This window comes from Eumetopias jubatus, unplaced genomic scaffold, assembly GCF_037043125.1.
Source record: "Eumetopias jubatus isolate StellerSeaLion01/CBP00866 unplaced genomic scaffold, mEumJub1_p1.0 scaffold_4, whole genome shotgun sequence".
In the NCBI taxonomy this organism is placed as follows: domain Eukaryota; kingdom Metazoa; phylum Chordata; class Mammalia; order Carnivora; family Otariidae; genus Eumetopias; species Eumetopias jubatus.
Genome location: NW_028274810.1, coordinates 8,290,259 through 8,318,241, shown reverse-complemented (window position 1 = coordinate 8,318,241; position 27,983 = coordinate 8,290,259). Strand labels below are relative to the sequence as shown.

At 39.4% G+C, this 27,983-nt stretch overlaps 1 protein-coding gene and 1 pseudogene across 4 annotated transcripts in view; one reads left to right on the top strand and one right to left on the bottom strand.

Moving 5' to 3' along the window:
* Positions 1-27,983, top strand: part of MAN1A2 (mannosidase alpha class 1A member 2) — a 221,488-nt gene that overhangs the window by 20,127 nt on the left and 173,378 nt on the right. The window lies entirely within an intron of this gene.
* Positions 9,514-27,872, bottom strand: LOC114208079 (heterogeneous nuclear ribonucleoprotein D-like pseudogene; annotated as a pseudogene).

The following is a 27,983-nucleotide window of genomic DNA, read 5'->3' as shown; positions in this document are numbered from 1 at the left end:
TAAGAGATAGCATCTTCGGGAGAAACCAAATAAACTTAGACCACAGAAGCAAGTTGTCAGTTTGAAGAGGCTAGGTGGAGAAGGAAGATATGAACCAGAAGAAAAATTAGAGAAACAAGAAAAGGAAGGTTCAAAACTAGAAAATGGGAAGGCAGAGCTGACCAGGAACAAGAGAGGTGGCTACTGCTTTGTTCCTGAATCTTATGTTTCAGGTGTAGGCAGGGGGTACTTGGTAAAGATGCTTATGGTGCAAACAGCAGCTTTGGGCCAGGGGCTGCACTAAAGTCTGAATGGATAATGTTTTAGTCCACAGGAAAATAAGGAGTAATGTTAACAAAACCTTTTTAAAAAGAACATTTAGAGTAAACTGTCTTTATGTCTTCACAGATGACCTTTAGTGACCTATAGTTTTGTTTTGAACATGATTTCTTTTTTTCTCTCTTTTTTAAATTTAAGTATAGTTGACACACAGTGTTACGTTAGTTTCAGGTGTACAACATAGTGATTATGTGCTTGCCCCAAGTGTAGCTGCCATCTGTCTCCATACAATGCCATACAGTGCCATTACCGTACTATTGACTATATCCCTTATGCTGTGCCTTTCATCCTGCTGGCTTATTCTAACTTCCATGACTGGAACCTGTACCTCCCACTCCACTTCATCCATTCTGTCCATCCCCCACTCCGTCCCCTCTGGCAGTCACCAGGTCTCTGTACTTATGGGTCTGTTGCTGGTTTTTCATATGTTCGTTTGTTTTGTTTTTAGGTTACACAGATGAGTGAAATCATATAGTATTTGACTTTCTCTGTCCAACTTATTTCACTGAGCATAATACCTTCTATTCATGTTGTTGCAAATGGCAAGATCTCATTTTTTATGGCTGTGTAATATTCCATGATATGTTTACATGACATTTATACGTTTATTGATGGATACTTAGGTTGCTTTCATATCTTGCTATTGGAAATAATGCTGCAGTAAACATAATGGTGCATATATGAATTGATGATTTCTTATAATCAGTCTAGCATAAGTGTTGTCTCTGGCCTCCATTTAATGGTTACTTTTTGATGATTATGATTTTTGGGGAGAGAGGATCTTTATAATAATCAGAAAACCATCAACTTTCATTCTTTATACTTTCTTAGCTAGTTAAAAGGACTACTTAAAATACTGAGTCAGTCACCTTCTAAGACAAAAGAACATTATGAAATAAAGTCTTATAAAATATTGAAGCTGAAAGAAAGAGGCTGGGAGTTACTGTGTACATAATAGTTTCTTCTTTTGCTTTTGAGTTTTATACCTGTTTTCAGTTTCTGATTCACTGCAGGATGGCCAGGCTTTGTTTTATTTAGAACCTCTGTTCTGGGGTAGAGATTTTACTATTTCTTTGTTATATATTTTTAAATGATAAGAAAACACTTTGAATTTCTCACAAGGTTTGTTTTATAATGGATTCTGGCATGTGTGGTTTGGTTATCTGTGCGCCTGCTCTGTCTGTGCTTTAGATTTTAATCTCAGGAGAGCAACACCTCAAGGAAGAAGCAAATTGACAAAATGTGGGGTTTTTTGGCCTTCCAAATAAATTGTAAAAATCGGTTGGGTTAAAAACAAGAGACATGAGGGGCGCCTGGGTGGCTCAGTCGTTAAGCGTCTGCCTTTGGCTTGGGTCATGATCTCAGGGTCCTTGGGATCAAGCCCTGCATCGGGCTCCCTGCTTTTCGGGAAGCCTGCGTCTCTCTCTCCCACTCCCCTGCTTGTGTTCCTTCTCTCGCTGTGTCTGTCTCTGTCAAATAAATAAATAAAATATATTTAAAAAACCAAAAAAACCCCAGATACGTGAGAGAGATTGTAATCAAAATGATCACATGAAGGAAACAAACTTAGCACTATATTTATTGTTGAGGGATGAAATAAGTATGGTAGACGTAGATGATCAAGATGAAACAACAGGATCCGAGAAACATGATGAAAATTAAGGTGGCTTTCCATGTGATCATTCATTCATTATTCATCAGGTATTTATTGAGTACTATGTTTCAAACAGTGGGAATATAACAGAGTAAGATAATGCCCTAAACTTAAAAAGTTTAACAAACTTATAGAAAAATGATAACTATGAAAATAAGATTTATAAATAAAGGGCTATGGGAAGAGTGATGTTAGCATCATGGTTGCATAAGATGTCCCTCATTTTTGTGCCCTACCACCCACAACAATGTTTCAGCTTCTATCCATGAACAAAAGTGCCTTTGTGGGGGCTTTGCAATCAGCATTATACACCAAAAGACCCAGGAGGAATCTTGCCCACCCCATCAGATAATAGGCAAAGAGACCTCTGTCCTGGCTGTGGACCCTGCAAACTGGCCTTTGACCTGGATTTAACCTTTTTTAGCTGCAGTCTGAAGCCCCTGGAGAACACTGAGACATTCACCTGTGGACAAGAGAGCCTTGGTGGGCATCCACGTTTCTAGAAGAGAAGTTCCAGCACTCTGTGGGAGCAAAAAAATATATGAGTTTGGACTCACTGGAGTGGGTAAAAGGAACAGCTTGGCCTTACCTGAATCAGCCCTCCCCCAAAGTGGCACAGCTTCAGACCAGAGCCCATTTCAGCCCATGATTTCTCCCACGGGGGAAAGGCAGAATGGGTAAGTGAACATCCAGCTTCCCCAGCTATGCTGGATGTTGCCAGAGAGACTCATTTCTCTCTCCTCCCATCTAGTGTACTAAATTGGGAGCTCCCTGACTGAGATGTGAGAAAAGACTGGGATAGTGGCAGAAAGGACTCTTGGACATGCAAGGGATGTAGATTCTCTTAACTGCTTCATGGACCCCCATCAAGACGCTCACCCCTGAGTTGCTGGAAAAGCCTCACCTGTAGATTCCCTCAGCGGCCCATGGGCACCCTCAGCACTCCCTGTGCCATATACCTCCTCCCACTATGGAGCCAGATCTTTGTGCTCCTGAAGGCAAACTTAGGCACCCCAAATCTGTGGCTCAGGGAGAGAGCACAAACTTGTGCTGTCGTGCCACCCTTAGGAGAACAAAAGAGGCAGTCAGCACTCCACCTGGTGCATCGTAGGATTGAGAAAAGGCAGACAAAATCGAGAATTCTCCCACAAACGGGAACAAGAAGTATGAAGCAGGTGTATTGATAGAAAGTCTCAGAATTTCTAACAGGGCTGATGGAAGGCATTTATTCTCCCCAGAAGGCAGTTGGTAAAGACTAGAGGAGGTGACTGATACTTCAGCTGCAGAGAGAGCAATGCAAAAACTCCCAAAGAACATGAAGAACCAAGGAAACATGACACCACCAAGTAGTCACAATAGACTTCCAGTAACTAGACATGGAGATTGATGAATACAATGGATAAAAAATTCAAAATAGCTGTTTTAAGGAAAGTCAGTGAGCTATGAGAAAACACAGAGAACAAAATCGATACATGAGCAAAATGAGAAGATTAACAAGGAGATAGAAATCATAAGGAAGAACCAAATTCTGGAGCTGAAGAATTTGATGAAAGAAAGGAAGACTGCAGTAGAGAGAATCAGTATCAGAATGGACCAAGCAGAAGAATGATTCTGTGAGATAGAAGACAGAAACTTTGGAATTACACATGCAATAGAGAATAAAGAAGAAAGATGAGAAAGAGTGAAGAAAACCTATGTGATCTTTGGGATACTATCAGAAGAACCAATTTGCAAATTATTGTTGTTACAGAAGAAGAGAGGGAGAAGGGGGCAGAATACATATCCATCTCAGGTGTACACAGAACATTTTCCAGGATAGATCATAGGATAAGTCACAAAATAGGTCTTAATAAATATAAGAATATTGAAATCACACCAGGTAACTTTTTCAATAACTGGTCTGAAACTAGAAATCAATTACAGAACAAAAGCTGGAAAATTCATAAGTATGTTGAAATTCGGCAACACTTGAACAATCAGTGGATTAAAGAAGTCCAAAGGGAAATCCAGAAATACCTTGAAACATACGAAAATGGAAACACAACATACCAAAACTTATGGGATGCAGCAAAACCAGTTCTGAGAGGGAAGTTTATAGTGATAAACCCCTACATTAAGGAAAAAAAAGATTTTTAAATAAATAGCCTAACTTTAAATCTCAAGGAACTAAGAAAAAAACAAACAAAACAAATGAAGCCTACAGTTAGCAGAGGAAGGAAATGAAAAGAGCAAAAGGAACTGAAACGGAGACCAGAAAACCAATAGAAAAGATCAACCAAACTAAGAGCTGTGTTTTTGGAAAGATAAAATGGACAAGCCTCTACCTATACTGCTAAGCAAAAAAGAAAAGGCATGGGGCACCTGGGTGGCTCAGTCATTAAGCGTCTGACTTCGGCTCAGGTTGTGGTCCCAGGGTCCTGGGATCGAGCCCTGCATCGGGCTCCCTGCTCCGCGGGAGGCCTGCTTCTCCCTCTCCCACTCCCCCTGCTTGTGTTCCTGATCTTGCTCTCTGTCAAATAAATAAATAAAATCTTAAAAAACCCCCACACAAATAGAATCTGAAATTAAAGAGGACACAACTGATAGCACAGATATACAAAGGATAAGAGACTACTAAGGACAAATAAATGCCAACAAATTGGGTAATGGAGAAGAAATTGATACATCCTGGAAACATACAACCTATCAAGTCTGAATCATGAAGAAAGAGGAAATTGAATCAGTAATACAAAAACAAGGAAAAGCCCAGGACCAGAGGGTTTCATGGGTGAACTCTACCAGACATTTAAGGAAAAATTAAGGTGACCAGTTCTTCTCAAACTCTTCAGAATATTGAAGAGGAGGGAGTACTCCCAAACTTATTTAATAAGATGAGCATTATCCTTATTTCAAAGCCAGACAGGGACACTCGAAGTAAAGAAAACTGCAGGCCAATATCCCTGATGAGAAAACTGCAGAAATCTCAATAAAGTATTAGGAAACCAAGTTCGGCCTCACATTAAAAGTATCATATACCATTATCAGGTGGGATTTGTTCCTGGGATGCAAAGGTGGCCCCAAATATGTAAATCAATACATGTGATACACTGCATTAATAGAATGAAAGATAAAAGTCATATGATCATCTCAGTAGATGAAGAAAAAGCATTTGACAAAATACAACATCCTTTCATGATAAAAACTCGCGGTAAATTGGGTATAGAAGGAACATACCTCAGCATAATAAAAGCCATATATGATAAGCCCACAGCTGTCATCATATTCAGCAAAGATTGAAAGCTTTTTCTCTAAGATCTAAGATAAGGCAAGAGTGCTCACTCTCATCACTCCTATTCAACATAGTACTGGAAATCGAAGCCAGGGCAAGCAGGCAAACTAAAGAAAAGACTGATCCAAATTGGAAAGGAAGAAATAGAATTGTCTTTGCAGATGATATGATCTTATGTGTAGAAAACCCGGAAAGACTCCACCATAAAAAAGATGGGAATATTCAGCGAACTCAGTAAAGTTGCAGGATATAAAATAAACATGTAGAAATCAGTTATGTTTCTGTACACTAACAAACTATCTGAAAAAGAAGTAAAGCAATCCCATTCACAATAACATCAAAAAGAATAAAATACTGAGGAATAAATTTAACCAAGGAGGTGAAAGATCTGTCAATGAAAACTACAGGATTTTGATAAAAACGATTGGAGAGAGATATCCCTGCTCATGGACTGAAAGAATTAATACTGGTTTTTTTTTTTTTTTAAGATTTTATTTGAGAGAGAGAAAGAGCATGAGAGGGGGGAGGGTCAGAGGGAGAAGCAGACTCCCTGCCGAACAGGGAGTCCGATGTGGGACTCGATCCCGGGACTCCAGGATCACGACCTGAGCCGAAGGCAGTCGCTTAACTGACTGAGCCACCCAGGCGCCAAGAATTAATATTGCTAAAATGTTCATACTACCTCAAGCTATCGATAGAGTCAGTGCAATTCCTGTCAGAATTCCACTGGTATTTTTCACAGAATTAGAGAAAACAATCCTAAAATCCATATGGAATCACAAAAGACCCTGCATAGCCAAAGCAATCCTGAGAAAGAAGAACAAAGCTGGAGACATCACACTTACTGACTTCAAAGTATACTATAGAGCTATGGTAATCAAAACAGTATGGTCCTCACATAAAAATAGACACAGACAAATTCTACTTGTAAGTAGAATATAAAGAGGCTAAAATCATAGAAACAGAGACTTAATTGTGGTTGTCAGGGGCTGGGAGTGGGGGAAATGGGAGGATGTTGGGTCAAAGGGTACAAACTTCCACTTACAAGACAAACAAGTTCTGGGGATCTAATATATAGCATGGTGATTATGGTTTAACAATACTATATTGTATACTTGAAAGTTGTTAAGAGAGTAGGTCTTAAATGTTCTTATCACAAATAAATGATAATTATATAACGATGGAGATGTTAGCTGATGCTGTGGTGGTTATCATTTTGCCATATATAAATCTATCAAGTCAACATGTTAATACACCTGGAATTTATACAATGTTCTATGTCAGTTATATCTCAAAGTTGGAAAAAGAAAAAAAGGTGGGGAATATAGAGAATGCTGGATATAGAGAGTGGGATTTTTACAAATGCATATGAACTCATCAGGGCAGAACAGAGAAGACTCCAAAGGAGGAGTGGTTACCATGTGCATAGTCTGAAAGGTGCAAAATTGCAAAATATGATTAGAGTTAGGGTTATAGATTTTCTACAGTCCTGTCCGTGAATAAATACAGTTTTACTTCCTTCTTTCTGAAGTGGTTGCTTATTTTTTCTTGCCCTTTTGCACTGGCTAGAATCTCTAATACATTTTTGAATTGAAGTAGTGAGAGTAGGCATCCTTCCCTTGTTCCTTATCTTCAGGAGGAAGCATTCTGTCTTTTACCATTAAGGATGATGTTAGCTGTAGGTTTTTCATAGATGCCCTTTATTGGATTAGGAAGTTGCCTTACATTCTTAGTTTGCTGAGAGTTTTTTTTTTTTTTTAAATCAGGAATAGGAATTGGATTTTGCCACATTTTCTTTCTGTATCTACTGAGATGATCATATAGTCATTTCTTAAAAGTCTGTTAATATGGTGACTTGCATCCTTTGATTTTTGAATGTTAACTCCATTCAGTCATTACGTATTTTTTAAATCATAGAAGTCCTTTCCCTGTTCACAAGGAGTAGTTATTATTTTTGTCTGTTTTGGTATCAGAGTAATGCCCTCATGAAAGGAGTTGAGAAGTATTCCCTCTTCAGTTTCCTGAGTTTCTGAGGAACTGATACTGATTCTTCTCTAAATACTTGGTGGAGTTCACCAGTGAAATCATCTGAACTGCTGGAGTTCTCTATGGAAAGTTTTATGTACACATTCAGTTTCTTTAATAGATATTGGCTGTTCAGATAGTAGTCTAGGTTCTCTTGAGTCCACCTGAGTATTTTTTTTTTTTTTAAGCAAGGAGTGTAAATTGTTGAATTTTTGGTGTAACCTTGTAAAAAACAGTCTCTTACTGTAACTTTATATTTGTAGTATTGTAGTTATGCCGCTGCTTTCATTCTAGTTATTATAATTTGTGGCTTTCTTTATTAGTCTTGTCAGAAATTTATCTTTTTTTTTTTAAAATCTGAGTGTGAGCCTTTTGTTTCATTGGTTTTGCTCAGTCTTCAATTTTTTCTTTCATTTCACTTTTATTATTTCTTCTGCTAGTTTTAGGTTTAGTTTTCTCTTTTTCTATTAAGTTAGAACCTGAGGTCCTTCATCTAAGATCTTTCTAATTTGGATTGGTTATGCTAGAACTGTCCCTGTAACCTTTCTTCTTTTCTTCATGCAGGCATTTAGTGCTGTGAATTTTCTGTAAGGATTCCTTGAGCTTCACCTACAGATTCTGATGTTTGCATTTTCTTTTAATTCAAGCCACTTTCTGATTTAATTTTTTTTAAAAAATAGCTTTATTGAGATCAAATTCACATACCATACAGTTCAACCACTTAAAGTGTACATTTCAGTGGTGTTTATTTATTTATTTATTTTCCTAAAGATTTTATTTATTTGACAGAGAGTTGGAGCACAAGTAGGCAGAGCGGCAGGCAGAGGCACTCCCTGCTGAGCCGGGAGCCTGACACGGGACTCGATCCCAGGACCCTGGGATCATGACCTGAGCCGAAGGCAGACGCTTAATGACTGAGCCACCCAGGCGCCCTCAGTAGTGTTTAATATATGCATACTTACATGCATCCACCACTGTATCATCTAGTATCACTTTTGATTTCTTTTTTGACCCTTAATTATTGAGAAATGTATTACTCAGTTTTCAAATATTTGGAGATTATCTAGATCCCATCATTTTATTGATTGCCACTTCAGTTCTATAGCAAAAAACATACTCTATGGTTTGAATCCTTTTAAATTTATTAAGACTTGTTTTACAGCCCAGAAAATGGTCTGTATTGGTAAATGTTTTATTTACATTTGAACAGAATGTGTATTTTGCTGTTGTTGGGTAGTGTGTTTTATAAATGTCAGTTAGGTCAGGTTGGTTGATGGTGTGTTGCTCATCTTTTATGTCCTTACTTATTTTCCTTCTTCTTTTATGAGTTATTGAGTGAAGGGTGTTGGATTTGCCTAATATGCTGTGGATTTGTCTGTTTTTCCTTTTATTTTGGTCAGTTTTGCTTCATATGTTTTGAAACCCTCTGATTAGATGTGTAATGTTTACATTGTTATATTCTTTTGCTGTATTCTCTTGATGTATTAACCCTGTTATTATAAAACCTGCTTTATCCCTGCTCTGAAAACTACTGTCTGATATCCACATAACTGCTCCTACTTTTTAATAAACATCTTTATGAGATTTACTTTACATACCATAAAATTCACCCATATAAGTGAACAGTTAGGTGGGAGTGTCAGCCCCTCCTGTAGGCTGATGATTTCCAAATGCATGTCTTCAGCCCTGGAGATCTTAACCTGCTTGCTTTGTTGGCTTTTTTAAACACAATGTCTAAAACCATACTTACTCATTTCTTTCTCACTCTTTCCCTTTATTCCAAGTCGACCTTTTCTCTATTTTCTGTTTATTTATTTATTTGAGAGAGAGAATGAGATAGGGAGAGAGAGCGTGAGAGGGAGGAGGGTCAGAGGGAGAAGCAGACTCCGTGCCGAGCAGGGAGCCTGATGCGGGACTCGATCCCGGGACTCCAGGATCATGACCTGAGCCGAAGGCAGCCGCTTAACCAACTGAGCCACCCAGGCGCCCTCTCTATTTTCTTTCTTTTTTTTTTTTTAACAATCACATAAGGAAGCATTTATTTGAGGTTTAACATGGAATCATACAAATAAAATTTGTATAAACACAATTCCACATCGAGTCATAACACAGCAAAAGACAAAGTAAAAACAAAGAAAACTAATTGGCGGCTATATACAGTTGGACAGTTGTGTCTTGTACACTAGAAAGTCTTTTACAAAATAATCATCTTAGATCAACAGAAGACCAGTGTTCAGTGTCATCCTGCAAGATGGGTTAACTTTAGCAATCTCCTCCTGTTTTCTCCAACATCCTCCTTTAGTATGGCTGGTAATTGTTTTGGTGATTGCCACCCCCTCGAGACGCCTTGCCGTAAGCGCTCTGTTGCCCACTGTAGTCTGCACATCCCTGTCCATATCCATAGTTCCCATAGTTATACCCGGTATAATGATAGCCGCCATAGCCACTATAGTTTTGATCACCACCATAGGCACTATTGTAATTTCCATATCCTTGATCATAATAGTTATTAAATCCTTGGTTCCAGTTTTGGCCCTGATCTCGTCCACGACCCCTAGTACCACCTCCTCCACCAGCTGCAGCACCTCTTCCTCCTTTTTGTTGTTGCTGTTGCTGCCTGTATACCTCTTTGGGTTGTGCAACTTTGATTTCACACTTCCCAGAACCAATTTGATGATACCTGCTTTCTAACAATTTCTTTACTGGCTCTTCGTCTGTATATGTAATAAAACAAAATCCTCTTCTTTCATTTGTTTTTGTATCCATGGGAAGTTCAATATTTTCAATCTCTCCAAAGGCTCCAAAATATTCTTTAATTTGTTCTTCAGAAGTATCTGGGCTCAATCCAAAATCCAAAAAGGTTTTTGTGGGGTTCTTTCCCTTTTAAAGCTTTGGCCCTTTTGGGGTCTATCAATTTGCCATCCAATTTGTGTTCTTTCAGTTCCAAAACCTTATCAACACTAGCAGCATCTTTGAAAAGCACAAATCCAAATCCTCTTGATCTCCCAGTCACTGGATCTGTTTTTATTGTACGGTCTACAACTTCCCCAAATCGAGACAAATATTCAGTCAGATCTTTCTTGCTCGTATCCCAGCTTAAGCCTCCAATAAACATTTTACCGTCATCCTGCTGATTCTTGCTCGCGTTGATCTTGGATCCCTCTGCGAATTCCTCTATGTTGCTGTACTCGTTCATGTGCTCCATGGTGGCGGAGTTGTCGGCCGTGGGGTGCTGGCACGCCGTCCGGGTCGCGCGGCAGCAGCGGCGGCGGAGCGTTGTATGGAGCTGGATTTAAAATGGCGGCGGAAGAGCCGCCCTCTCTATTTTCTGTTTAGTAAATGCTTACCCCTTTCTATCTAGTCACTAGAGTGAAAAACCCATCATACAACTCCTTTTCCCATTCACATTTAATCACTTAAACTTATTGTTGGTCCTGCCTGTCTAGGTCTCTGATATTTGGTCCCACCTCTCCCTATCCACTTTAGAGGGATTTTATTAGGTCCTTATCGTTTTTTGCTTGGGTGACCTCCTGACTCCCATTTCCTGTATCATTTTCCTTCCTAACTCCCTTGCCACCATGTTAGTCCTCAGGAGGCATTTTTTTTTGTTTTTAAGATTTAAGTACAGGCATGCCATTTTCAAGTAGAAGTCCTTTAGTGGCTTCCTTTTGTCATCAGGATGCAATGCAAGCTCTGTTCATGATTAAGACTTTGTCCTCTCCAGCTTCCTTGTTATGTTCAGTCTGTTTTACTTTACCGTACCATACCCTCTCCCACCACACACACTATGATTTAGCATCCACAGCAACTAACTTGTGTGTTGTGTCACTTTGATATCTTTATATACTATCCCTTTTATGCCTAGCATGCCCATGTTTTCTTAATGTTTGGCAAACTCATGTTTTTACTTTTAATTTGTATTTGAAGATCATGCATTTCTTTTTTTTTCCAAGATTTATTTTTATTTATTTTAGAGAGAGAGGGGGAGGGGCAGAGGGAGAAGGGAGAGAGAATCCCAAGCAGACTCCTTTCTCAGAGCGGAGCTTGATGTGGGGCTCAGGCCCAATCCCACGACCCGGAGATGGTAATCTGAACCAAAACCAAGAGTCAGGACGCTTAACTGACTGCGCCACCCAGGTGCCCTGAAGATCATGCATTTCTAAACTATTTTCCTATGTAAATCTTCTCAAGGCATATGTGTATACTTCGAGAATACCTTTTCTGTGGATAACTTACTTCTTCTGTCTAACCTACAGTCCCTGGTACACCACCTGTAGTTACTTACTTCCCTTTTTGTGATCCACTCATTTTGCATTTACTTTCTTTGCATGGGATTGTTAACTTCTGTGGGCAAATAATACCTTATTTTTCTTTGTATTCCCTGCACCTAGCTCAGTGCCCCTCACATTTGGTAGACATTTATTGATTATCATTGAGTTAAGCTGAAATTAATTCAATAACTGATAACTAGTGATTTAACCTGAAATTACCATTAACTCAAACTAAAATTCCCTAAAATGTAGTTAGATTGATCTATAACAGTTCTCTGTTGTAGACAAATTTTTTTGATAGCCATATGGTTTACCTATATCTGACCAAATTTAAGATAGAGATAGTGAATTGTGTTGATGGTTCAGGAGCTGCGTTGTTAAAACGGGAACATGAAAGAACTTGGTATTTCATGGGGCCCACATGACCAAAGTAAGTGGATTTGGTATGGAAACTTGAGGTCGTTGGATTTCTCAGTGAATTTTATTTCACTTTGAATCTCTTTCAGTTTTTTTCAGGTGACTGACCAGTTACTTATTTTGGTGAACAGTTGTGCTTTCCTTTTAATGTGTTTTCTTAAGAATGGATTCACTCTTATGGAATAGGGAACCCAAATGTGATAGAGTTTGTGCTGTTTGGTTCTTAACTACAAATCTGTACACCAGAAGGTACACGGTTTAGCTTAAAATGGTAACATTCAGGAAGTTCTTTGTCGTTTGTATGACAGTGTATTCTGTGCACGTAGAGTGCGTTCATTTGCTATGAAGAATCATCTTAGACTATATATTTGTGAACAACCCTCTGAAAATAATTAGCATTGTTTTAACTCTTGGTTAGCTTGAGTTTAAGGAGTTCTTCCTTTATGACCTTGAAGCAGTGGCATTTCTTTTGGAAGGTATTAAATTCTTTCAGGCACTTGCCACTGAGCCTTGTAGAATATTGTTATTCCAGTATATTCTGTAGCTGTTGCTGACTATCTTGTGGTCGTTTCCTAAAACCATTCTTGGCCTATGATTGTGCATAAGTAGCTAGCTTGTGCTCTGTTTCTGTCTCTCTCAAATAAATAAAATCTTAAAAAAAATAAAAAAATTTAAAAAGGCCATCATATAGGTCATTGTCATTTCTCTTTTGGAAGATAGCATTACATTTTTGAATCATTCAGCATGTTTTTTAGTCAACCCATAGGATGATTAGAATTTGGAGATTAGTAAGAGTCACTTTAATAAAATTCCTCACTTATAATGCTTTAGAAAAGTTATCTTTAAGGGCTTTTATGTTTCTTAAATCTAAATCAGAAGACAGGGCCTGGAAATCTTAGCAGTGCAATAATGGATGTGAATGAAAGCTGATGTAAACAGTGATTTTACCTTAAGAGAAAAGACTGTGTCAGTGGAAGTTTGAATGCTTGGAGTCTAGACAGGTGAGACCCAAAGGGTGAGAAGGAAGGGCAGTGACCTTTATTGGGGGCCTCCTTTCTGTTTGTTTCCTTCTCTTGCTGCACTCTGGTTTCTAATAATTTGTAGATTCTTTGGGTTTCCAGTGTATAAATCATATTATCAATGACAGAAGACTTTGAAATTTTTCTTGTATTTTCATCTTCTTTTACTTTGCTGGCTAAGACATCCAGTACAGTCAAATAAACTTTTTAATTTTTTTTTGCATTTTATAAATTTTATTATGTCATGTTAATCACCATACATTGCATCGTTCGTTTTTGATGTAGTGTTCCATGATTCATTGTTTGCATATAACACCCAGTGCTCCATGCAGAATGTGCCCTCCTTAAACCCATCATCAAGCTAACACATCCCCCCACCCCCTCCCCTCTAAAACCCTCAGTTTGTTTCTCAGAGTCCATAATCTCTCATGGTTCGACTCCCCCTCCAATTTCCCCCCGTTCATTTTTCCCTTCCTACTATCTTCTTTTTTTTTTTTTTACATATATTATTTGTTTCAGAGGTACAGGTCTGTGATTCAACAGTCTTACACAATTCACAGTGCTCACTATAGCACAAACCCTCCCCGGTGTCTTATCACCCAGCCACCCCATCCGTCCCAACCCGCACCACTCCAGCAATCCTCAGTTTGTTTCCTGAGACTAAGAATTCCTCATATCAGTGAGATCATATGATACATGTCTTTCTCCGATTGACTTATTTCGCTCAGCATAACACTCTCCAGTTCCAACCATGTCATTGCAAATGGCAAGATTTCATTCCTTTTGGTGGCTGCATAATATTCCATCGTGTATATATACCACGTCTTCTTTACCCATTCATCTGTCGATGGACATCTTGGCTCTTTCCATAGTTTGACTATTGTGGACATTGCTGCTATAAACACTGGGGTGCACGTACCCCTTCGGATCCCTACATTTGTATCTTTGGGGTAAATACCCAGTAGTGCAATTCCTGGGTCATACGGTAGCTCTATTTTCAACTTTTTGAGGAACCTAAATACTGTTTTCCAGAGTGGCTACACCAGCTTGCATTCCCACCAACAGTGTAGGGGAGGGTTCCCCTTTCTCCGCATCCCAGCCAACATCTGTCATTTCCTGACTTGTTCATTTTAGCCATTCTGACGGGTGTGAGGTGGTATCTCATTGAGGTTTTGATTTGGATATCCCTGATACCGAGCGATGTTGAGTACTTTTTCATGTGTCTGTTGGCCATTTGGATGTCTTCTTTGGAAAAACGTCTTTTCATGTCTTCTGCCCATTTCTTGATTGGATTATTTGTTCTTTGGGTATTGAGTTCGATATGTTCTTTATAGATTTTGGATAGTAGCCCTTTATCTGATAGGTCATTTGCAAATATTTTCTCCCATTCTGTCGGTTGTCTTTTGGTTTTGTGGACTGTTTCTTTTGCTGTGCAAAAGCTTTTTATCTTGATGAAGTCCCAATAGTTCATTTTTGCCCTTGCTTCCCTTGCCTTTGGCGATGTTTCTAGGAAGAAGTTGCTGCGGCTGAGGTCAAAGAGGTTGCTGCCTGTGTTCTCCTTTAGGATTTTGATGGACTCCTGTCTCAGATTTAGGTCTTTAACCATTTTGAGTCTATTTTTGTGTGTGGTATAAGGAAATGGTCCAGTTTCATTCTTGAGACTGTTTTTTGTGTGGTGTAAGGAAATGGTCCAGTTTCATTCTTTTGCATGTGGCTGTCCAATTTTCCCAACACCATTTGCTGAAGACACTGTCTTTTTTCCATTGGACATTCTTTCCTGCTTTGTCGAAGTTTAGTTGACCATAGAGTTGAGGGTCCATTTCTGGGCTCTCTATTTTGTTCCATTGATCTATGTGTCTGTTTTTGTGCCAGTATCATACTGTCTTGATGATTATAGCTTTGTAATAGAGCTTGAAGTCCAGAATTGTGATGCCGCCAGCTTTTCTTTTCTTTTTCAACATTCCTCTGGCTATTCGGGGTCTCTTCTGGTTCCATATAAATTTTAGGATTATTTGTTCCATTTCTTTGAAAAAAGTGGATGGTATTTTGATAAGGATTGCATTCAATGTGTAGATTGCTCTAGGTAGTATTGACATATTCACAGTATTTGTTCTTCCAATCCATGAGCATGGAACATTTTTCCATTTCTTTGTATCTTGCTCAGTTTCTTTCATGAGTATTTTATAGTTTTCAGAGTACAGATTCTTTGCCTCTTTGGTTAGATTTATTCCTAGGTATCTTATGGTTTTGGGTGCAGTTGTAAATGGGATCGACTCCTTAATTCCTCTTTCTTCTGTCTTGTTGTTGGTGTATAGGAATGCCACTGATTTCTGTGCATTGATTTTATATCCTACCACTTTACTGAATTCCTGTATGAGTTCTAGCCGTTTTGGGGTGGAGTCTTTTGGGTTTTCCACAGAAAGTATCATATCATCAGCAAAGTGGGAGAGTTTGACTTCTTCTTTGCCAATTTGGATGCCTTTTCTTTCTTTTTGTTGTCTGATTGCTGTGGCTAGGACTTTTAATACGATGTTGAATAGCCGTGGTGATAGTGGACGTCCCTGCGGCGTTCCTGACCTTAGGGGGAAAGCTCTCAGTTTTTCCCCATTGAGAATGATATTCGCTGTGGGTTTTTCATAGATGGCTTTTATGATATTGAGGTGTGTACCCTCTATCCCTATACTCTGAAGAGTTTTGATCAAGAAAGGATGCTGTACTTTGTCAAATGCTTTTCCTGCATCTATTGAGAGGATCATATGGTTCTTGTTCTTTCTTTTATTCATGTATTGTATCACATTGATTGATTTGCGGATGTTGAACCAACCTTGCAGCCCAGGGATAAATCCCATTTGGTCGTGGTGCATAATCCTTTAATGTACTGTTGGATCCTATTGGCTAGTATTTTGGTGAGAATTTTTGCATCCATGTTCATCAAGGATATTGGTCTGTAATTCTCCTTTTTGATGGGGTCTTTGTCCGGTTTGGGGATCAAGGTAATGCTGGCCTCATAAAACGAGTTGGGAAGTTTTCCTTCCATTTCTATTTCTGGAACAGTTTCAGGAGAATAGGTATTAATTCTTCTTTAAATGTCTGGTAGAATTCCCCTGGGAAGCCATCTGGCCCTGGGCTTTTTGTTGGGAGATTTTTGATGACTGCTTCAATTTCCTTAGTGGTTCTAGGTCTGTTCAGGTTTTCTATTTCTTCCTGGTTCGATTTTGGTAGTTGATACATCTCTAGGAATGCATCCATTTCTTCCAGATTATCTAATGTGCTGGCATAGAGTTGCTCATAATATGTTCTTATAATTGTTTGTATTTCCTTGGTGTTGGTTGTGATCTCTCCTCTTTCATTCATGATTTTGTTGATTTGGGTCATTTCTCTTTTCTTTTTGATAAGTCTGGCCAGGGGTTTATCAGTCTTGTTAATTCTTTCAAAGAAGCAGCTCCTAGTTTCGTTGATCTGTTCTACTGTTTTTTTGGTTTCTGTTTCATTGATTTCTGCTCTGATCTTTATTATTTCTCTTCTCCTGCTGGGTTTAGGCTTTATTTGCTGTTCTCTCTCCAGCTCCTTTAGGTGTAGGGTTAGGTTGTGTATTTGAGACCTTTCTTGTTTCTTGAGAAAGGCTTGTATTGCTATATACTTTCCTCTCAGGACTGCCTTTGCTGCGTCCCAAAGATTTTGAACAGTTGTGTTTTCATTTTCATTGGTTTCCATGAATTTTTTTAACTCTTCTTTAATTTCCTGGTTGACCCATTCATTGTTTAGTAGGATGCTTCTTAGCCTCCATGTATTTGAGTTCTTTCCGACTTTCCTCTTGTGATTGAGTTCCAGTTTCAAAGCATTGTGGTCTGAAAATATGCAGGGAATGATCCCAAGTTTCTGGTACCGGTTGACCTGATTTGTGACCTAGGATGTGATCTGTTCTGGAGAATGTTCCATGGGCACTAGAGAAGAATGTGTATTCTGTTGCTATGGGATGGAATGTTCTGAATATATCTGAAGTCCATCTGGTCCAGTGTGTCATTTAAAGTCTTTATTTCCTTGTTGATCTTTTGCTTAGATGATCTGTCCATTTCAGTGAGGGGGGTATTAAAGTCCCCCACTCTTATTATGTTTTGTATGTGTTTCTTTGCTTCTGTTAGTAATTGCCTTGTATAAGTGGCTGCTTCCATGTTTGGGGCATAGATATTTACAATTGTTAGATCTTCTTGTTGGATAGACCCTTTAAGTAGGATGTAGTGTCCTTCCTCATCTCTTATTACAATGTTTGGTTTAAAATCTAATTTGTCTGATATAAGGATTGCCACCCCAGCTTTCTTTTGGTGTCCATTAGCATGGTAAATGGTTTTGCACCCCCTCACTTTCAATCTGGGGGTGTCTTTGGGTCTGAAATGAGTCTCTTGTAGACAGCATATCGATGGTCTTGTTTTTTTATTCAGTCTGATACCCTCTGTCTTTTGATTGGGGCATTTAGCCCATTTACATTCAGGGTAACTATTGAAAGATATGAATTTAGTGCCATTGTATTGCCTGTAAGGTGACTGTTACTGTATATTGTTTGTGTTCCTTTCTGGTCTTTGTTACTTTTAGGCTCTTTTGTTTCTTAGAGGACCCCTTTCAATATTTCTTGTAGGGCTGGTTTTGTGTTTGCAAATTCCTTTAGTTTTTGTTTGTCCTGGAAGCTTTTTATCTCTCTATTTTCAATGACAGCCTAGCTGGATATAGTATTCTTGGCTGCATATTTTTCTCATTTAGTGCTCTGAAGATACCATGCCAGTCCTGTCTGGCCTGCCAGGTCTTTGTGGATAGGTCTGTTGCCAATCTAATGTTTCTACCATTGTAGGTTACAGATCTCTTCTCCCGAGCTGCTTTCAGGATTTTCTCTTTGTCTCTGAGACTGGTAAGTTTTACTATTAGATGTCGGGGTGTTGACCTATTTTTATTTATTTTGAGAGGGGTTCTCTGTGCCTCCTGGATTTTGATGCCTGTTTCCTTCCCCAAATTAGGGAAGTTCTCTGCTATAATTTGCTCCAATATACTTTCTGCCCCTCTCTCTCTTTCTTCTTCTTTTGGGATCCCAATTATTCTAATGTTGTTTCGTCTTATCTTATCGCTTATCTCTCGAATTCTGCCCTCGTGATCCCGTAGTTTTATCTCTCTTTTTCTCAACTTCTTATTTTCCATCATTTGGACTTCTATATCACTAATTCTCTCTTCTGCCTCATTTATCCTAGCAGTTAGAGCCTCCATTTTTGATTGCATCTCATTAATAGCCTTTTTGATTTCGACTTGGTTAGATTTTAGTTCTTTTATTTCTCCAGAAAGGGTTTCTCTCATATCTTCCATGCTTTTTTCAAGCCCAGGTAGTATCTTTAAAATCGTCATTCTGAACTCTAGTTCCGATATCTTACTAATGTCCGTATTGTTTAGGTCCCTTGCAGTTGGTACTGCCTCTTGTTCTTTTTTTTTAGGTGATTTTTTTTCTGTCTTGTCATTTTGTCCATAGGAGAATAGATGAATGAGAGAACAAAATGCTAACAGGGTAACAACGACCCCAGAAAAATATACAGTAAACAAATCAGAAGAGACCTGAACCTGGGGGAAAAGAAAGGGAAAGAAAGAAAAAAGAAAAAGAAAAAGATTAAAAAAAAGTATCAGATGTGATCAGGATGGTGCATAGATCAGTACCACACACTAGATTTTGGGTGTATTTTGGTCTTTTAGAAGAAACTGCCTCCCGGGCGCCTGGGTGGCTCAGTTGGTTAAGCGACTGCCTTCGGCTCAGGTCATGATCCTGGAGTCCCAGGATCGAGTCCCGCATCGGGCTCCCTGCTCAGCAGGGAGTCTGCTTCTCCCTCTGACCCTCTTCCCTCTCGTGCTCTCTATCTCTCATTCTCTCTCTCTCAAACAAATAAATAAAATCTTAAAAAAAAAAAAACTGCCTCCCAAAATTTTAAAGAATGAAAAGGTTATATATGTACCAAAATAAGGGTAAATACGATGAAGGGTTGGAATATGACTGTAAAGATGAAAATTAAAATAGATTTTATAAAAGGAATTGATAAGTTGGTTTAAAAAAGAAAGAAGAGAAATTAAAAAAAAGAGAGAATGTGATCAGGCAGGAGACTAGAACAAAAGCCATACGCTAGAGATTTAGGGTGTATTTTGATCTCTTAGAAGAAACTGTATCCCTAAATTTTAAAGAGAGAAAAACATATATATATATATATATACCCAAAATAAGGTTAACTACAATGAAGGGATAGAATGTGAGTCTAAAAATGAAAAATAAAAAATATTTTTAAAAAAAGGGATTGAGAAGATGGTTGAAAAAGGGAAAAAGAAAAATTCAACAAAAAAAAATTAAAAAAATTAATTTGAAAGACTAATGAATCATGGTAAAAATGCCCTGAATTCTATGTGCGGTATTCCCCTAGTGCTGGAGTTTCGCCGTTCTCATTGATCAGTAAACTTGGGCTTGGCTGGCTGTTCGTGCTGATCTTCTGGGGGGGGGCCTGTTGCCGTGGTTTGGAGGCAGAATTGCCCCGCCTTTGCTGGGTCCGGGCTAAGTAATCTGCTGGGGTTTGCTCTCGGGCGCTTTTATTCCCTGCACGATTTCCGTACAGCTTTGGAGGAGGAGAGTGAAAATGGTGGCCTCCCAATCTCCGCCGGAGCAGCGGAGAACTCAGGGCCCCACTCCTCAGTGCGCCCACAGAGAAAAGTAGTCAGTCACTCCTGTCTCCCCGTCTCCGGTCACACTCCCTGCACACCCGGCTTGTGACTGAGCGTTTCTATCTCTGGCACCCTACTCGGTGTGGAGTCTCTAAACCCAGCATATCCTTGTGGTGCGCTCCTGCGCCACTCCTCCCCAGGGGAGGAAGGGGAGTCTCCCCGGATCTGCCGCTTGTTGGGTCCCTGCTGGAGGAGCAGTGGCCCAACTGGGCCGCGGATCACGGTGTATGTCAACCCCGAGCTGAGAGTCCACGCCTCGGCTCTGTCTCTGCAGCCAGCTTCCCGGCTCCGATACCCGGGAGCTCTGCTGCACTTAGGCACCCCCATCTTCTTGTGACCCTGCGGGTCCTGAGACCACACTGTCCCAGCGAGGGGTCCCCCCCCCCCCCCCCAGCTTAGCCACTGGAGTGACGTCCCTCAGCGGAGAGCCTTCTAAAACTTCCGATTTTGGGCTCCGCTGCTCCATCACTTGCCAGAAGTGGCTGACGGAGGCCCCCTCCCCCACCGTCTATCCTACCGAATATCCCCTTGGATTCACTTCTCCGCAGGTCCTACCTTCCAGAAAGTGGTCGCTTTTCTGTTCAGAGACTTGCTTCTATTCTTTACTTCCATCTCCTCTTGAGTTCGTAGGTGTTCAGAATGGTTTGATCCCTACCTAGCTGAATTCCTGGGACCAGATGAAATTTAGGTCTCCTACTCCTCTGCGGTCTTGCTCCTTCTCCCTCAAAGTTTTGATGGTGAGCTTTCTTACTTGTTTCCCTCAATTTGGAGGGAATACTTCTACAGTTTCACCATTAAGATTGCTGTTTTTTTATTAGGTTGATAAAGTTCTCTTTTTCTCCTTTGCTATAAGGTTTTATTTTTTTTAAAGATTTTATTTTTTAAGTAATCTCTTCCACCCACGTTGGGACTTGAACTCACAATCCTAAGAGCAGGTGTTACAGGCTTTACAACTGAGCCAGCCAGGCGCCCCTTGCTATAAGGTTTTAAAATCAGGAATGGATGTTGAATTTTATCACTTTACTCTTCTGTTTCTACTGAGTGATTTATATAATTTTTTTTCTTTAATAATAAGTAAATTACATGGATAGAATTTTCTAATGTTAAGCTGTTCTGGTTTCTGGGATAAGTCCAATTACTTATGATGAATTATTTTTTTCCATGTTTTATTGTTGCTGGTTAACTTTGCTGGTATTTTAATTAAAAGAAAAATCTGTTGTGAATGAACTTAGCCTGTGATTGTCCCTTTTCCATAGTAATCATTCAGTTCTGTTTTGGACGTGTTGAATTGGAGGTGTTTGGCAAATAGTGGCAGTGTCTCACATATCGTTAGAAATTTGGATTTGGAGTACTTGGTAACCTGGTAAAGGCTGACCATATATATATATATATATATATATATATATATATATATATATATATATATATATATAGTTGAGAAAATACAGTTGGTTCGTGTTGAATAGGAAGAGTACATAGAGTGAGAACAGAAGTGGGGATGGAATACGACATTTTGGGGGCCGATTGATCATGGTAAAGCCAGTGATCAGCAGTTTGTTGGAAAGGCAAGTGTGAGGACGAGGTGGTTTCAAAGGATGGATAAACTTGGTTATCAGTTTTTAACTGTGACGGATAAAAGAGGGATGTGAGGTTAAGGAAAGTAGAAATAGCAAGTGTAGTGCTTTTAAAAAAGTATAGTGATAGAAGGAAGGGGGACACCAGTGATAGTGGAGACAGGCAGTTTTGAGGGAAGTTTTTATTTTTAAGGATGGATGAGACTTTAGGTTTCTTGGGTGAAGAGTAGAGAGGGAGGAGAGTATTTGTATATCTGCCTAAATCTTTGCCAAACAAGATTTCAATGTAATTTTATGTATCCTTATGTAATTGAGGATTGTATTTGCCCTTCAGAATGTTTCCAAACATGACTTATTTTAATACTCTAATTGGAGAGGGAAATTTGTCACCTGGTTAGTTTCTTTCTGGCAAATCAGCTCTCAGATACTAATGAAAGCCTCAGGGAAAGAGAACATTTAGGTTGGAGAGTATGTGGTTCAGTTAATATTAGGTCATTTTACCAAACCTAAAAGTCACAAAACAACAGTGGCTTGAGCCAAGATAAAAGCTTATTTGTGATCACACAAATTCTATAGGACGGTTTCAGTAAGGGAGGCTGAGAAAGAGTTTTACTTTTAGCAGGAGCATGTGTTTAGCTAAAAAGTGAGGGCTATAGGATGAAAGAAAGGTTGAAAAATAGTGTTTGTATCTACACAGTAAGAGACAAACTCTTAAATACAATTCATCTCTTCTATGAAAGGTGCTATTTGCATAAATGTTTAAGAAGTCAAAACGTATATGCTTGTGTCTAGGCTCTCTACTTACTAGCTCTGTGACCCTGAACAAATTACTTAATTTTTCTCTTTGTGCCTTAGTATTTTTTCTAATAAGATGGAGAACAGTGCTTAATAGAGGGTATCTCATAAATTGGTGTGAGAATTAAATAAGATAATCTTAAGTCATTGACTAAACCATTGTCACCATTGTCTTATATGATTTAAGCCACAGCAATTGTTGCCATTTGCCTTTGCTTTTCAAGGACCAAGGGTGCATGGAGGGACAAAACAAGACAAAATAACAACAAAACCTTATATTATGTATAAGGTATCAAAAAGTGAGTTAAAAATTACACATTAACATGTAATTGAAAAAAGCAATTCCAGATCTCATGAGAACCTGTATATGTAAGACTGGATTTTATTGGAAGCTTCGGAAGGTGCCCAGAGTTAGCCCAACTTCAAAGTTTAGGTCCCAGTTCTACACAAGACCACCTCACTTCTGACACCACCTGCAATTTCAGGGATCTCCCACAACCACCATCAGGTTTGATAATTTGCTAGCACTCATAGAACTTACTGAAAGGAGTTACACTCACGAAGGATTGTAGATTACAGGGAAAGGATAGAGGTTACAGTCAGCCAAAGGAGGAAGCACATTGGGTAAAGTCCAGGAAAGTTCCAGATGTGGAGCTTCTAGTGTCCTGTCCTTGTGAACTCAGGACATTACTCTCCTCCCCTCAAAGTGTGCCAGTACATATTGCTAACCAAGTAAGCTTGCTTAAGCTTTGGTGTCCAGAGTTTCTATTGAGGCTTTGTTGTGTAGGCATGATTAATTGATTGCCCACATGATTGAACTCAGTCTCAGTAAAACTGACCCAGAATCCTCACCCTAAGTCATATGGTTGATGTTTCTAGGGTGGCCAGCCGTGACTCTAGGACTATCAGATGTGGCCAACCCCACCCTAAGATTGGGTGCGGCCAGCACTCACCGTAAACAAGGACACTTTAGTCAGATGTGAAAGATTACCTCCCGGAAGTTGAGGACAAAGGCCAGACTTCTCTTTGGTGGAGGCTAAATTCTTTACTACACGGAAAGATACAAGACACTGATGGAAAGGTAGAGGAAACATACACAAGTGCAAGTTCAACATGATTCCCTGTTGGAGATATCAAAGTTAAAAATAAAAATCTTAAAAATACATAAGTAAAAGATCAATTAGGTGAAAATAAACGTCCAAAAGAGTTGATTCAGCTGGTGTACTTGCAAATCTAGAAATTTGGCCACTAAAAATTTGAAGAGCCCCTTGAAAGGAGACCAAAATGAAAATAAAAGTTTGATATATATATAGAGAGAAGAAAACTATCAGAGAGATTAGGATGTTTGAGATAATTAATGGATTACAGTTTACTAAGTACTTTTATTTACCTTGGATACCACTAGCCAAGGGGTGTAGTTGGGGTAGTACCCAGAAAGTACTGATCTTGTGGTTTTTAGTGATTTGTGTCAGATTGCAGAGTAAGTCGGGGCAGAGCTGGAGAGAGAATTGTCTCCTGGCTTTTGGATTAAGTACTTTTACCTTAAGTACTTTTTCTCCTCAACTATAAAATGACTCTTCTTGGCACCCAGTTAACAGGAGGTCCAACTCAATTCCTTGGACTCGAGTTCCTCTTGAGGACTAGATTGGTCTTTCTTTGAGCTCCAGTTCATGGTGGTTATTCTGTGGTGAGTGTACTCACTAAACTGCTAAACAAATAATTATTTTTGAGGGACAAATGCAAATTTATAGATCTTTTGATTTTCAAAATATTTTTTTAATAAGACTGCACAATATTGCAGCAGTATAGCTCTGCTGAACAATGTTTGGATGCCATAACAGTAACCCAAGTGAGGTAAAGTGACTGGGGGCTTTCCTATAGAGTACTAAAATTTAGAGGGTTGAATTTTTTATTTTTAAAAATAATTATTAAAAATTGTGTAATTTGAAAATTGTTTGCATATATAGGTTGCTCTCAAATATACTTCTTTACTTTTAGAGAAATAATTGATATTAGCATTTAATTAGTAAAATAGTAAATGAAAATAGGCTTCCCTGCACTCATGCCCATTATGCCTTTTATTTCTGAGATAATACTGAAGGCCCCAGCTGTCGTTAATGGACATATGGGCAAAGGAGTCAGGGATGGAAAAGGGAGGTCACAGCTCCCTGCTAGTTCTACGGGAGGCTGGCCACATTTTAAGAGCATTTGGTGCCCTCTAAATCCTTGTAGGTTTGCCCAGAAGCTGTTATGTCATTCAGTGCAGGGTTGCTGAGAAGTTGCAAGATGTCCCTGGGTATTGGTCCCTGGTTCCTGAGGCCACTGCTGTTATCCCACATCATTAAATGGCACTGTGTGTGTGTGTGTGTGTGTGTGTGTGTGTGTATCTGTGTGGGGTGAGGAAAAGGATAGGTGGTAAGGGAAGGAAGGAACCTTAAGTTGATAAGGACTTTTCTGTACTACTAGACTCATGTGTCATCTCATCCACTCCTCACAATAGTCTTGCAAGGTTGGTGGGGATACTCTTCACAGACGGGAAAAGGAGGCTCAGAGAGGTGACATACATCTAATGTCACACAGCAAAAAAGTAGTGGGTTCTACCAAAGGCTTAGTTGGTTGATGGCATAGTTTGAGGACATTCATCTATGACAGTGTGTTTCGTGGCATGCTAAAAGGAGTGTGTGCAGAAAAGGGGAATATGACTAAAAAAGGTTGGGCAGTGTTATGCTAGGCACCTTTATTGCAGAACTTCTCAGATCCTTTAAAATACTCATGTGCATTGTGAAGCTTTTGAGGGATATAGAATGTGTTGTGGCCTGTATTTCTCCCCCACCATTAGGGTGGGCTCTAGAAAGTGGCATGTAATAGCCACTGTTTGTGGAGGTTCACTGGTGGGTGAGGTTGCTTTCACAGTGATGGCACAGATGAGCCATTGCAAACATGGTAGGGGCTTCCATGTGCCGTTCAGTGGTAGCATGATGCTTGCAGCTAGAAGGGGAAAGCATGGTTCCCGGTGGAGACTCTCCCAGTCATCATCAGGACAGAAATCGCCCTTGAAAGAACCAGTCGTTCCTGTTTGATGTTACTCTTCTTTGGAACTTAGTCCCAGGCCTTCTGCTTTCCTCACTCTGTGTGCATTGTTTGCTCGCTGAGTGAGTGAGTTGGGAACATTCTTATTTGGAAGTGACAGAACACCTAACTGGTTCAGCTCCACAGAGTCCGAAATGTGGGGACTGGCAGTTGAAGGCCCTGGTAGCAACCTAACGATATCAGCAGCACTTTACGGCTTTCTTTTCTTTCCTGAACCATGTTGGCCATTTATCCACAGGCCTTTTGTCTGCAAAATGGCTGTCGCAGCTTTAGGCATCGCAACCACAGCTGAAGACAGGAGTAGGTATTTGGATAGGTTTGGTCTTAGTAGCTAACAGGCCCTTTTCTCAAATGGCTCTTTCCATTTTTTAATCCCAAAAGGAAAATATTTCCTAGTAGCCCTCCTTTGTCTCTTTGGTTGGAATAGGGTTATGGATCACCCTTAGCTGCAGGGGCATTTGAGAAAGACTTGGTTGACATAGACACATTAATTATTCCTGGGCTAGGCACAGTGTTTCTCTGTTAGGAAGGAGAAGGAAGGGGGCTGGAAGGCTGATGATGCCCTCTTTTGCCTGAGTCTTCTGAACAGATCAGCCCAGAATTGCTCATGAATTCGCTCAGGGGACAACCTTGGCTTCTCCTTGCTGCATTCTTTCCACCTCCAGTCTGTCTGGAGGCCCCATGGATTCTTTCTTCCTACCCTCAAGTGCCCCTGTGTTTGCCCTGAATGTCTCTGTTGCATTCTCTCCTGTTTCCCTCATCAGCCCCTTCTTACTGCTAGCAATCCAGTATTTTTTCTAAACATTTAACATTTTATTTTTAGGGGTGCCTGGGTGGTTCAGTCATTAAGCGTCTGCCTTCGGCTCAGGTCATGATCCCAGGGTCTTGGGATAGAGCCCCGCACTGGGCTCCCTGCTCAGCGGAAAGCCTGCTTCTCCTTCTCCCACTCCCTTTGCTTGTGTTCCCTCTCTTTGCTGTGTCTTTCTCTGTCAACTAAATAAATAAAGTCTTTAAAAAAAATAAATAACATTTTATTTTTAATATTAGATGGAAAATTGATATTTTTCTCTTGATATTCTGTGATTTTTAAACACATGTACATATTCCCATAATCACTATAATTAGGTTACATAACAATGCTTTCATCCCCCCAAATTTTCGTCTGTTATTCCTTTATAGTTAACCCCTCCCCCATCCATAACTCCTGGCAACCCCTGATCTACTCACCATTCTTATATTTTTGTCTTTTTGAGAATGTCACGTAAAAGGAAAATGTGGAATGTAACCTTATGAGATTGGCTTCTTTCACTCACATAGTAATATCTTTGAAATTCATTCAAGCGTGTATGAATAGTTTCTTTTTACTGCTAGTAGTATTCCATAGTGTGGCTAGGCCACAGTATAAACAGTGGTTTGTTTATTTACTTGTTGAAGGACCCTTGGGTTGTTTCCAGTTTTTGCCTATTATGGGTAAAGTTATAAACATTTTTGTATGGGATTTTTTCTCCAATTCTTAGAAATTGTGGTAAAATACATATAACATTTATCACTAACTATTTTTAAGTGTACAGTGCATTGGTATTAAATGCACTCATATTGTGTGTGTAACCATCTCCGGAACTCTTCTTGCAAAACTGAAACTCTACCCATTAAAGAATAACTTCCCATTTCCCTTTCTTCCCCCATCCTCTGGCAGCCACCATTCTACTTTCTATGGATTTTGGTTTCCTAAGTATCTCATTGAAGTGGAATCATACAGTACTTGTCCTTTTGTGTTGGGCTTATGTATAGGTTTTTGTGTGAACATAAGTCTTCACTCCTCCGGGATAAATGTCCAGTGCAGTTGCTGAATTTTGTGATAGTTGCATGTTGAATTTCTTAAGAAACTGCTGACCTTTTCCAGTGTGGCTGTACCATTTTTCTGTTCCCACCAGCAATGTTATAGGTCCAGCTGTCTGCAGAGTTTGAATTAAATTTCTGGAAAGGTAACTCTGGTGACTACTGAGTTAGATATTTACCCTTAGAGCAGTCATCATTGGCTGATGTGGAAAATAGTAACTACCACTCCTGTATTCATTCACGTGGATTGGGGTAGAAGTGGAGAGAAGATTGAACTCTCACAAAAGTAGGCCAGGGTAGAAAACCCAGTAGGTGTCCACTGCAGTAGTGGTGTCCAAACCTGTGTGCATACCAGAATTCATCAGAGGAGCTCTTCATAATACACAGTTGTGGGTTTCATACAGACTTACTGAATTGGAATCTATATTTTTAACAAGGGTTCAAGAAAGTTTTAAGTACTCTCTTAAACAATTCCTACAGTAGTTGGGAATTGTTGAGTTTTAAGATCTATAGTATTTTCAAAATGTAAAAGTTTTGGAAGCGTATCATGTACTGTATAATAAATGAAAAATTTCCCTAGCTCTTCTCTTTTCCACTTATCTCTTTCCTTGACCCTATATTTATATTTTTGTACCCTCCCCATACTTAATTCTATTTTTAATTTTCTTTCCCCCATCAAGTTTTCTCTTTGGTTGCTTTCTTTTTCCCCTTCCCTTTTCTTTCCCCCTCTTCTTTCTCATTTGTCTTCTGATAAGTTACTGATTGCTCTTTTATCTGTTCTCACTGGGTCCTGCAATTATAACTTACTTTCTCGGTTCCCTCTTCTTCCACCTTGTAAAGTGTTTGGTCTTCAGCATCTCCAGGGCTCATACCAAGTTATATTTATCCTATTTGGGCAGGTAGATCTGAGTCTCTCTCACAGATCATCCTTACCTCTTAATGGCCAGAGTAGAAAACATCTATTAGGGTTTGGTGGAGGAA